General features: G+C 32.2%; 1 protein-coding gene across 1 annotated transcript in view; it reads right to left on the minus strand.

The window, feature by feature from the left end:
- Window positions 1-12,629, minus strand: part of LOC123545749 (uncharacterized) — a 97,509-nt gene that overhangs the window by 73,644 nt on the left and 11,236 nt on the right. Inside the window, exon 2 of the mRNA XM_045332059.2 lies at window positions 4,071-4,138. The gene's annotated coding sequence lies outside the window, so the exon portion shown is untranslated. The remainder of the gene's footprint in view (window positions 1-4,070; window positions 4,139-12,629) is intronic.

The raw sequence follows: 12,629 nt of genomic DNA on the forward strand, positions 1-12,629 counted from the left end.
TAAAGTTATGCTCTGGACACAAAATATAGACAGTTCTGACCTTTAAGCTCAATTTGTGACCTTGACCTTTGACCTACAGAGCTGGTACAAGTGCTCTGGACATCATCTTACCTACTAATAAACTTTGATAATGTGGCAGTTGACCTGAATACAATTGACACTGTTTATTGTCCAATACAGGTAAATCCAATAATTGCTTTGCAATAGATCTATGACGGATTATCTTTGAACACCCCTGGACTTATTGGACTCACCTGCCACATTATCAAAGTTTATTAGTACATACCAAGTTTAACGTCAATACCTTTAATGCTCCTGACAGGAATTATGACAGACACACGGACAGACGCATGCACCATTGCATAATACCTGTATTTTAATGCTCCAAAGTTCTCTGCATACTGTTATATCCCAGTATAATAGCTTACATTGTAATAATTACAGTTTATGTTTGCGCATAAGACACATTTTACTGGGTCATATTTCAAATTCCGGTGTGGGGTGGGGAGAGAGCAAGAGTCTTATAAACAAGTCTTACAATAAAAATTAAAATGAAAAGATTTTTTTTAAATCTGAGTTTACAGTGCCTGGCATCTAATTAACAGCGAACAGCTGAGAATTGTACTGATCAAAGGTGCAACTTTGAAGTTTCTTAACAGAACAAACACATTTTTATATTGCAATCATTGATGAGTGTGAACAGGACTGTGGAATGATGTAGTTAAAATTCAAATAAATACACTAATATCAACTACCACAATGCTTTATATAAGGTACTGGTACTTTTGTTTTCAAAAACATGTATCATACAGACGAAAGTAGATTTTACAACAAGACAATAAGTGATTCTATTTTACATAATCTGCCAAATCAAGACTGCAATTTGTAGAATAAATTTGACAAATTCCAACAAACTTTTGGATGTTTTGAGCTATCAAACGCCATTTTTTATACAGAAAAAGCATTTTTAAATATTTCAAGTGATATCATTTGTACAATTTACAAAAAAAGCCTGCGATTTCTTGACTAAAGTCTGTGAATATTGGCAGATGTTTGGCTGTTTTTATGATTTATTTCAGACTTCTGAATTTTGTAAAAACTGACAAAAATCTTGGGGTCTGTCCCCTTTAAGTAACTTAAGTCGAGTTATCACTGTATTTTTTAAAACCATTCTTACTTTAATTTTAAAACAAATACGCCATTATTTAAAACAAATACGCCATTTGAGGCAGATAATGTAAATTATTAGTCCTACAACATTATAAATATTTTTTAAATTACAATATTATGCTAATAAGTTATTTTATATTGGTTACAGAACAACAGGCAAAGCTTGCACGACAACCAGTAAAATATTTATAAATATTTGTACATGGAGAAGTATAAATCAATCTATTACCTTAAACTAACAGTAGCAGATAGTGTCAAGTACACCTTTAATACCAAATATAAACATTTAGTCTTTCAATTTAAGATATTTAAATTGAAGATATAAGTGCAATTTTGCAATATAATGGTGTTCGATTTTTTTGACAAAAGCGGTGAAACATTTCAAGGCCAAATTCTAGTATATAGATCTATTTGTGCGAGACAAGACGTAGGTAATGCTGAAGTCTTAAGGTGGTTCTGCACATATGAAATATCAGAAATGATGATGTTACATGTCCTGTCAACTATCTGTAAAACATAGAATAAAACCTGAATCGAGCATATAGACGCATAATAACAATCCTTTAATAAATGGCTGATAAACTGATAAAACTGGTAAGAATGATTATTTTCTAAAGATTAAATATATGAAATGATGAATAAAATATTGACACAAATGAAAGACAGTATGAAAACTAAAAGCTGTGTGAAATTATTTTCCATCATTTTTCTGTAGGGAAAAAATTTATGAAAATTTTTCTCATAGACTCCCATTAAAACTTGGTTGAAGTCCAAATAAGGTACAATATAAGCTATTTATAGTAAAACAAAGGGACATAATTCTAAAAAACAAGGGTGCCTCATGGTGGTGAACATTTGTGCCAAGTTACATTAAAATCCCTCCATGCATAAAGAAGAAATACTCCAGGGAAAGGACAACCGTAAGCTAATTAGCTTTCTGTCTAATTCCCTTATTTATGTTGTTTATATTATTCATGTAATGACTTTTAAGTCTTATAAATAAAATATATTTAAACCAACTACCTGACACAAAAGGAAAATTTTGAAACAACATGTAGCTACGGGATTAATTAATTTTCAATTTATCTTGGTTGTGCAACCAAGATAGACAAAGGGAGGTAATAATAATTTTATGAACTTGCATTTCTAATGAATTTTGGCGAAATATTTTCATGTCAATGCAAATCTTTGACAACTCTAACAGGTAGATTAATGCTCCAAAGTCATTCTTAAATTTGGCATTTGACCTCTAAGTGTGACCTTGACCTTAGACCTAGGGACCTGGTTCTTGCACAAAACAATCTGTCTCATGTAAGTGAACATTTATGCCAATTTACATCAAAATCCCTCCATGCATGAAGAAGAAATGTTCCAGACAAAGTAATTCTTGTATCTGACCTTTGGCCTCTATGTGTGACCTTGACCTTCAACCTAGGGGCCAGGTTTTTGCGCATGACACTCTGTCTCATAGTGGTGAACATTTGTGCCAAGTAATATTCAAAACCTGTTTCACATGACAAAGTTATACAACGGACAGGAAAAATGTCCCACTGTCCTTTGATCTCCAAGTGTGACCTTGACCTTTCAGCTAGGGTTCTGGGTGTTGCGCATGACAAGTCGTCTCATCATGAGGAACATTCATGTTATGGCTACAGATTGCAAAGTTTGTCACTAGTTTTGGATTGAAACTTTAAGACTTGTTCAAGCATACTCAACCTTCAGACACGTTACACCAACTACTAGGGCATTAAATATAGCCAGATTATACTGAGAAATCAGACTGCTAATTATGTTTTGGTTGAATTATTCATTTGAAGTATTTAAAGTAATTAAATATACAATCAGAAATTAACAAAACGTTTCATCTGTGGCAATACTCAAGATGTTTTTACTTTCACTTTTATTCACAAGCATTATAGCTATACAATGTAACCAGCTGATTAGCAGGAGTCGAGGGAGCAAATCAGTGTGGCTGCTTAAGGCAGAAGTTGAAATTAGAACAAACAGTTAATTTGGGAAGTGAGCTGACTGGCTGCACAAGACAGGTGGTTGCTTAATACAGGTAGCTAAGGCAGGTTCAGATATATAAAATCTAAATCAGCTATGTATCATGAATGCTAAACATTAAGATGACTGTCGCTGTTGACTATATACCAAACAACAAAATAACAGTGACATGAAAAAATTACTCAGCCTATATAAAGCTCTTAAAACATAATACAAGTATGACACAATCATATTTAAACATAATAATGTTACTCAAAATTGAAATTTAAGCCACTTCATGGCCATTACTCAAGCTCCTCACAGTGGTTATCTTCTCTTGCATTCATTATAACCACTGCATTCACAAGATACCATGTGACGATTGGAAAGTCACATGACACTGCAAAATGGCAGTTCTCTTACCAGAAATTATTTATTTATCTAATCTTTTTGACAAAAATCACTTCAATTTGTTATTTGAACCATCTAGATGCAAATAATGCAATTTTAAAAACAAACTGTTCTGTTCTGTTCTGTTCTGTTCTGTTAACCGATTGCAGTGATTTAATGTACCGTAAGGGGAAGTAATCACTGCAGGGAATTTGGTCATAACTCTGCCCAAAAATGACAAAAATAAGACAATAAACCATGCATCTGGATTTCAGAATCTGACAGAGGTACACAACACAACACGACTACAAAACGAATTAAAATACTTGGAAAAGTATGTAATATAGAAGATTGGTACTTAAAAACTTTAAAACATTCCTCCGGATTATTTATTCATTTAAACCTGGGTGAATTATTCTGGCAGAATATTTTATTCAGAGAGTAAAAATGACATCACTGATAAACCTGAATTTTATATAGTAAATAGTTAAAATTTGTGCAGCTTAGAAACAACAACGACTTACCAGTTGTAGTATATGAAGAAATTTCCATAAAACTTGCCAACAGCTCCTTTTCAGTATATAAAATGTACCTATAACAAAAAAAATCAACGTATAAAATCTCTATTTTCTAATGACATTTTGAAATGTTACCATACATGAAATCGTTTAAATTAAACTTAATGGGAGCGACTGTAAATGGTTTAAAAGTGCAAAAGGTTGGATAAAACCTGATTTCTATAGAGAAGTAGATATTCAAGCTCTAAAATAAATAGAATACCAATAACGTCTTTGTGAAGTTTCTAACCAAATGTTCAATACAATCTTTTTCATCTGAAGTTGTGTCAAGATCATGCCCTATAACTTTTGCTCTGATCTTTACAATTTATATTTAAGAGCAAGACATTTAAATATCTGTCCACTTTATTCTCTATTTAATTAATTTCCACAGACAGTAGCTTTTTTAAACTATCCCATAACTACTATATACGCAAACTACCTAAAACGTTATACCAGATAAATGGTTTGCTTTTTGTATGATAATGCTAATAATGGTCTATACATTAATGTATCTGACCCAAGTTTGGTGAAAATCCATGAAGTGATTCATAAATGAATTTCTGTTCTTTCTCTATGTGAGTCCCCTAAATGTAGTCAGCCAGATCCATTTAACACCTTGACAGAGATCCATGCAAGATCATGTTGCAGACCAAATTTAGTGTTAAATCTGCAAAGTGGAAATTGCCTATTTGGGAAACAATCTACGGGGTTTTTCCTACTTCCTGAACAGGAAACTTGATACTATATAGTAATTAATTTCCTGTTCGCAAAGCAAAATCACTATTTTTTCTTTGTTACTTTCTGAAGACCTATAAACATATACAAGGTATCATTAAGCAAAACACACAAATGTGAGCGGAGATATTTTTCTAAATTTGTACCTTTCAACTTTTTTTGTTTGTTTGTTTTGGGTTCAACGCCGTTTTTCAACAGTATTTCAGTCATGTAAAATCAGGCAGTTTAACCTAACCAGTGCTCCTGGATTCTGTACCAGTACAAACCTGTTCTCCGCAAGTAACTGCCAACTTCCCCACATGAATCAGAGGTGAAGGACTAATGATTTCAGACACAGTGTCGTTTATCAAATATTCACAAAGAACATATGCCCCGCCCGAGGTTTGAACTCACGACCCCGCGATCCATAGACCAACGCTCTTACCTACTGAGCTAAGCAGGCAGGCTTCAACTTTTTTTAAATGTCCTAATAAAATTTTTATTTAACTTTTGAATTTCTATATTTCAAAGTTTCCCGAATTAGAAATCGGGAAACTGAGATATATATAATTTACATTAAATTGCATGTAAATTTGTGGGAAGTCAATTAACTGAAATGTTTTCATATCATGTACATCACCCAGTTTCAATCTTGACCTAGAGATCATCAAGACAAACATTCTGACTAAGTTTCGTGAAGATTGAGTCATAACTATGGCCTCTAGAGTGTTCACAAGCTTTTCCTTTGATTTGACCAGGTGACCTAGTTTTTGACCCCACATGACCCAGATTCAACCTTACCCTAGATATCATCAAGAAAAACATTCTGACCAGGTTTCATAAAGACTGGGTCACAACTGTGGCCTCTAGAATGTTCACATGGGAAATGTTGACGAACAAAATTGAAAAAAGTCCCTGGAAAGAGGAAGGAAAGAAACCTAGAAGAGTGTGTGTGTGTTTGGGTTTAACGTCTTTTTCAACAGTTTTTTAGTCATATAAACGACGGTAAACCTAGAAGAGAAAAATGTAAAATGTATATTTCAATTGCCACAGAAATCCAAAAAGTTAAATAAAATATTTGTTAGTACTTCTAAAAAAATTTTGAACGGTAGAAATTTAGGCCAATATCTCAGATTCATAATGGTGTATTTTATTTAATGATACCATGTATAGTCTTTTGAACCAAACCTTTCAAAACAAACAAGTAAAAAAGTTAGATTTTGGTCCCCAAACTGGAAGAAAGTTACTATATTTAGTATATATACCAAGTTTTCCATTAAGGAAGTAGGGAAAACCCAATAGATTGTTTCCCGTAATGGGAATTTTCCCTACTGTTTAAGAAAAGCTTTTTATCGGCCAATGAGCACGTTCTTTTAGTACCTGTGAAAAAATGCTCTCAGTAAAAGGGATTCACAAGCTTTCCCTAAGATCTGGCCTACTGACCTAGTTTTTGACCCCACATCACCCAGTTTCAATCTTGACCTAGAGATCATCAAGACAAACATTCTGACTAAGTTTCGTGAAGATTGAGTCACAACTATGGCCTCAAGAGTGTTCACAAGCTTTTCCTTTGATTTGACCAGGTGACCTAGTTTTTGACCCCACATGACCCAGATTCAACTTTACCCTAGATATCATCAAGAAAAACATTCTGACCAGGTTTCATAAGAACTTGGTCACAACTGTGGCCTCTAGAATGTCCACAAGGGAAATGTTGACGACGACAGACCCCGGACAATGACTGACCACAATACTTCACCTTAGCACTTTGTGCTCAGGTGAGCTAAAAATGTCCTTAAATAAACAAAATTTTCATTCAACATTTCAAAGTTTCCCAAATTGGAAATTGGGAAACTGAGATAATATTATGTAACTTACATGATATTGCATGTAAATTTGTGGGAAAGTCAATTTACTGTTTCAAAGTGTTTTCATATTATGTAAGAGCTGATATAAACAAAACTGAACAAAGTCCCTGGAAAGAAAAAGAAACCTAGAACAGAAAAAAGTAAAACGTATTATTTCAACTGCTACAGAAATCCAAAAAGCTGAATCTACATTTTGTTAGTACATTTAAAAAAAATTTTGAACAGTAGAAATTTAGACAAATCTCTCAGGTTCACAATGGTGTATCTTATTTAATAATACCATGTATAGTCTTTTGCACCAGCTTTTCAAAATAAACAAGTAAATAAAGTGTGATTTTGGTTCCCGAACCGGCAGAAAGTTACTATATTTAATACATTTTGTACATATATATCAAATTTCCCATTCAGGAAGTAGGGAAAAACCAACAAATTGTTTTCCATAATGGGAAGTTTCCCCTACTTTTTATCGGCCATTTTTTTCATTGGGCACATTCTTTTAGTGCCAGTGAAAAAATGCTCTCAGTAAAAGGGATTGTAATGCTTTATGATATGTAACTTCTACGGACACCCTACTTATCAAAAGGCTGAAACAAGTAGGTTAACTCTTTTACAATCTTGTGAATATAAAACCATGAAAATTAACATACTCAATATTTCTTATTTGCTAAATTTTGACCTAGCGAAAATACTTGTATATGCTTTTAGAGTACTCCCCACGTAAAAAGTTACTGTCCTATTCTACAATGTGTCACATTAACAAACAGTGTATCGCGGGCTTAGTGCAAAACGGTTGTAACTCCTTCTTTATTTCATATAAGTTACAACCGTTTTGCGCTAAGCCCACGGTATTCTGTACATTTAACCCTGATTAATCATGAAAATGCTTGCAAAAGCTTCTCTGAGAACATCTGTGCCAGAATGAAAAGTGCTGGTGTTTAGCCAATTTCAGCAGTGAATTACTGAATATCAGTAGCATCTAGAGGTGTCCACTTATGTGCCAATTACCCTGTGACTTATAAACTACATACAAAATATCAATTAAGGCCTAAAGCAAATAAAGTGTGACATTTTGTCAAAAAAATTATTGTCTTTAAATTAACTTTTTTCAGTTTCATTTTATAGCAAAACCATCAAAGTTTATAAAAAATGTTAGGTTTTAGAAAAGTAATAGACCGTTTTGAAAAAAAAACAACAAGGATATTGTCAAGATAATACAAAAATTAAAGACTAATTGGTAAAGTTACATTGAAAAAGCTCACAAAGTGAGTGATGATTGACAGCAAATACACTTATTCTAGGGTGCATATGATTTGAACAAATGGATTTCTGTGTTTTACATGTGCCATGTTTGCTCTCCAGTATTTTTTTTTCAGAATATTTCAGAAAATGAATAGGAGAAAGTCAATAATGAGAAATAGAAATTTCATTTTGACTGACTATGGAGAAGTAGAATAAAAACTGACAGCTTAACACATAAAACAGTGCAACATCTATGTATGTGTCAAGTTTCATTATTCTAATATGAACCACCCAAAAGATATTAGTTTCTGAAATTAGCCAGTATTTTGTCATCTAACCGTTAGGGTTGGAACATTCTATGTACATGTGAATTTATGTAATGACTAGTGCTATTAGTAATTAGATTTCATCAGAACTAATCGTATTCACATAATGCTGGGAAACTTAAATCAACAAACACGAAAGAATGTTACAGTCTGGACCTGATTTTGATTTATTACTGCTTCATGTATTTATCAAGAAAATATCAAATGTTTTAAGTTTACTAATAACAAAAGGCTTAAAACACTGTTGTTCACATTTTAGTGTCTCTAACATAACCATGGGGGAACAGTCAATCAATACAGCAGTCAAAATATATTCTCCACTTTACCTTTCTAAAACAAATCACAAAATGAGGGATTCTTCAAAAAATGTTAGGGTTGGGACATTTTTCAGTAACGTAAAAATGCTGCTTTTAAGTGGTTGGATTTATCTAAAGCATTTATTGTACAGTAATATTGTTTCACAGCTTACGGTGAAATGTTCCTTAATAAGTCTTATTCAAAGTAAGTTGCCAAAAATGATCTTTCTTGTCAGGAATCTTACACTACAAAGAAGTTTTAAAATGAACCGTTTTCATTAGCTTTAAGAAATGTCACGAATGAATAAAAGTATCAGCATAACTTACGAACATAACAATGCAAAATTTAAAACATACTTTAGTATAGTTATTAGTACCACCAGTATTCATTTTTCACACTTTTTTATGAAGATAATTGCCTTTATAGCATTAGGGTTGGGACATAGTGCTTTATGTTCAACAAATGAGAACTAAAAACTTGCAAACTGTAACAATGTCTGGTCTTATTCACTGATCTCAAAGGTATTGTCAATACCAAAATGTAAACAATATATGTACTTTCTTAGATTTTACGGTAAACACTGGTTATACAGCTTTGGATATAACTAATAAATTATATTTGTTGGCCTGGTCCTAATACTTTTTTTATTTAATGTACAGTCATGTAAACAGTTAGAACAAATCTTTAGATATAAGGAACAGAATATTTCTGTCAGAACATGAAGACTGGACAATATTGTACATGTGTTTATAAAGATCTATATGATATACTCTTTAGTATCAATATTTGAAAAGATTATGTTAATTGTTTTTGGATTTTTCTTTTGTCATCTGCATCATATTTTTCTCTGCCAGTCTTGCATAGATGAAAATTGCCTGCATTCATATTTTTATGACAAATAAAATACTCAAAAAATACATATAACTTTCTGCAGTACTTGTGTGAATAAAATTTGATTCTTAATAAAAGTGAGCAATTATATAATGTATGTAGATAAACTCTTTTCAAGGATATAACTGCCTTACCATGTAACCAGAAAACAGATTGATTGTGAAGGTAAAATGGTTTGAGTTCACAAGATGTTTTTTTCTAGCTAAGATATGTAAGATAAAATCAACTTTCTTGAATTTGTATAATTAAGACAGCCACTGTGTTCAGTTACTTGCTCATAAATAAAAAACAGATACGGAGAGGGAATTATAAAACTACAACATTGGAAAATAAATTTGAAATTGATGGTCACCAATCTTGTCATATTTGACTTGATAATTCTTGTTTGATGTATTCCTTTTTTCAGTATACATATATCATACATTTATAAGGAAATCATTTGTTATGTGGATATAACTAACTCAGGATGTAAGGAGCACATTTGAAAGGTCCCCAAGGAGTTCGTAATAAGCAGAGTTTACTGTACATTATTTTCGGCTCATTTCAATTTCATTGTCTTTGAATTTTACATATGCCACAGCCTTTGATTTGCTTTTACTTTTACTTTCTTTGCCAAATGATTTCTTTTGCCATGTTAACTTAGTTAATTTCAGTTTTAATACTTAATACTCCTTTCTGGCTTTGAAAACACACCATTAATTCAGCAGCTGTCATTAAAGCCAAAAAAAGTGTCCCAACCCTAACAGCACTGTCTGTAAGGCTGAAAGTGACTTACTAAAGGCTATATTCTTAAATAAACATATTGAAATGCACTGTTTTAACAAGTTATAGTTAGGATTAACTAGATTTAGTTTAATATCAGAAACACTCCTTATTTTTGTCATTTCATGTACTTGACTTTTCCTTTCCTGAAATTTCAGCTTGTATGATGCGAAAAAGTAGAAGGACTTGTAAAAGAACATTGAAGTGAAATTTTATATGAAAAAGCTTGAATATGTTTGTTGTAAATAATGTCTCTAAAACACTTTATCATTAATCCTGTTACAGTAAACAAGTTAAAAAAAGCATGTTAGGGTTGGGACAAAAAAGTGTTAGGGTTGGGACAAAATCAAGGATGCCCTGATAGTGGGTATAGTAGAAACACAGCCATAACTGAAATATTAGTGCAAACAATAAGCCTTAAGGAACATGATGAGACAAGACAGGTATGGAGACTCATTAAAACAACATTCTGCATACAAAGGAACAAGTTGACTGTTAAACCGTTAGGGTTGGGACAAAAAACAAGCATAAAAGGATACTTAATGTGCAATGACATGCAAATGTATGTAAAAACTGAAATGTTTGTATTAAAGTATATTGTATTAGCTATCAAAAAGAACATTTTATTTTTTAATATGTTAACTTATTTTGTTTTAACATATATATATGTGAGAAAGGTATAAATTAAGATGTTTGGCTTCATTTGGGTACTTTCCAAAATATTTTCAAAAAAATTTTTGAAACTAAATCTGAATATTTCAGTAGTTAACTTTTATAGGTTTATGGTCAGCACATTGTATAAACATGGTAAATGTGTAAAACAGTTGATACAGAATATTTTCTAAATGAAATATTAAAAACAAAAAAAATTATGTCACACAAAAATAGCTATTTTTGGAGAAATTCTGTAACTTCAAATGTTCATAAATTTTTAGCCGATCAACCGATTTGCCTGAAATTTAAAACATAGATAGTTTAAGACTGCCTTATCAAAAAAGTCAACTGTTAATATATATTTGTACAAAGATTGTTCTTTCATACTAACTTTATTTTTTGCTTCACTAAAATGTACCCTTATTTGCTTTAGGCCTTAAAGCTTTTGAAGATTTTAGAAATTTAGTAAGTGCCCAAATAAAGATATCAGTTTTGACCCACGGGACATAATTTGAACAAATCCAAGAATGCTTCACAAAAGAATGTTTCACGTTAATTTGGTGAAAATCTGCTGATGCTTCACACTGGGATTGCTGAAGTTAATGTACTAAAACAAGAGGGCCCTACATCACTCACCTGAGTTACCCTGCTTGTTTGAACAATTATGGTAAATGGTTATGCAAGGAAAATGTCTGTGACTTTTTTTTAAGTTGTGCCAGTGTTTTACGACAAGAATATTTGAAAATTTTCTATTAAATACAGGTAGGTAATGTGTGTGTTTGGGAGGTGGGTGTGGGTGGAGGGGAGAAGAATATTTGAAAATTTCTACTATTAAAATAAATACAGGCAAGTAATGTGAGTGTGTGTGTTGGGGGGAGGGAGTGTGAGGGGAGACGTTGGAGGAATGCTGACATATGATGGGATACTAAGAGAACATACATATAGGGAAAAGTGACCACACCCCAGGTCGGCCATGTTTTCTGAAGAAACAGAATAATTTGTAAAGGAAGTGTCTAGCCATCCAGTAACTGGACGCCTAGCCTATCTGCTAGTTTTTTTTTAGCCATCCGGTAATCAATTCATTTATGAACTATCTATGTTTCTGAGAAGATATAGTACTTTAATTTAGATAATAAGTTGCTAACCTACAAATGATTATAGAATCAATATTTGTGTTAAAATGCCGATGTAAAGTTAAGTTCATTGTTTAAAAGCGTTTCAGTTGTGTTGTTGTTGCTGTTGTCCCGAGAAATGTTTGACAAATAGAAGTTTCAAAGATAATGTAAAGATAACGTGTTGACTCAGAATACTTGGTAATGAGAAATTATAAAAAAAATCCCTTTTTAGTATGCTTATGGCATGCCCTAAACATGATCACAATAAATAAGAATTTGTTTTTTAAAATGTCATTTCTATGCATCTATCATATTAATTTTGACACACCTCCGCTTCCTAACCAGTCCTGTTGTTGAGAAGCAGAAATTTAAAAATATCAAATTTCGGTCTGATTTAAGCCTAGTATTTGTGTAAAGGTAAATATTGCCATGTTTTGCCAACAAAATAGGATAAATTAAATCAATTTATTACCAGTACACTTGATCAGTGACTTTTTTATAAAAAGACATGTTTTATGCATACATGTGATAAGTTCAGAATCCCAAAACTGGAGGTTTGCCATTTTTCAGCTGGAGTTGGGGTCTCAAAACTGGAGGTTTTTTATCGACATAAATTAAGCGCGCGGACACATAACTTTGAGACAAAATACAACATTT

Source organism: Mercenaria mercenaria, chromosome 15 (assembly GCF_021730395.1).
Source record: "Mercenaria mercenaria strain notata chromosome 15, MADL_Memer_1, whole genome shotgun sequence".
NCBI classification, from domain to species: Eukaryota; Metazoa; Mollusca; class Bivalvia; order Venerida; family Veneridae; genus Mercenaria; species Mercenaria mercenaria.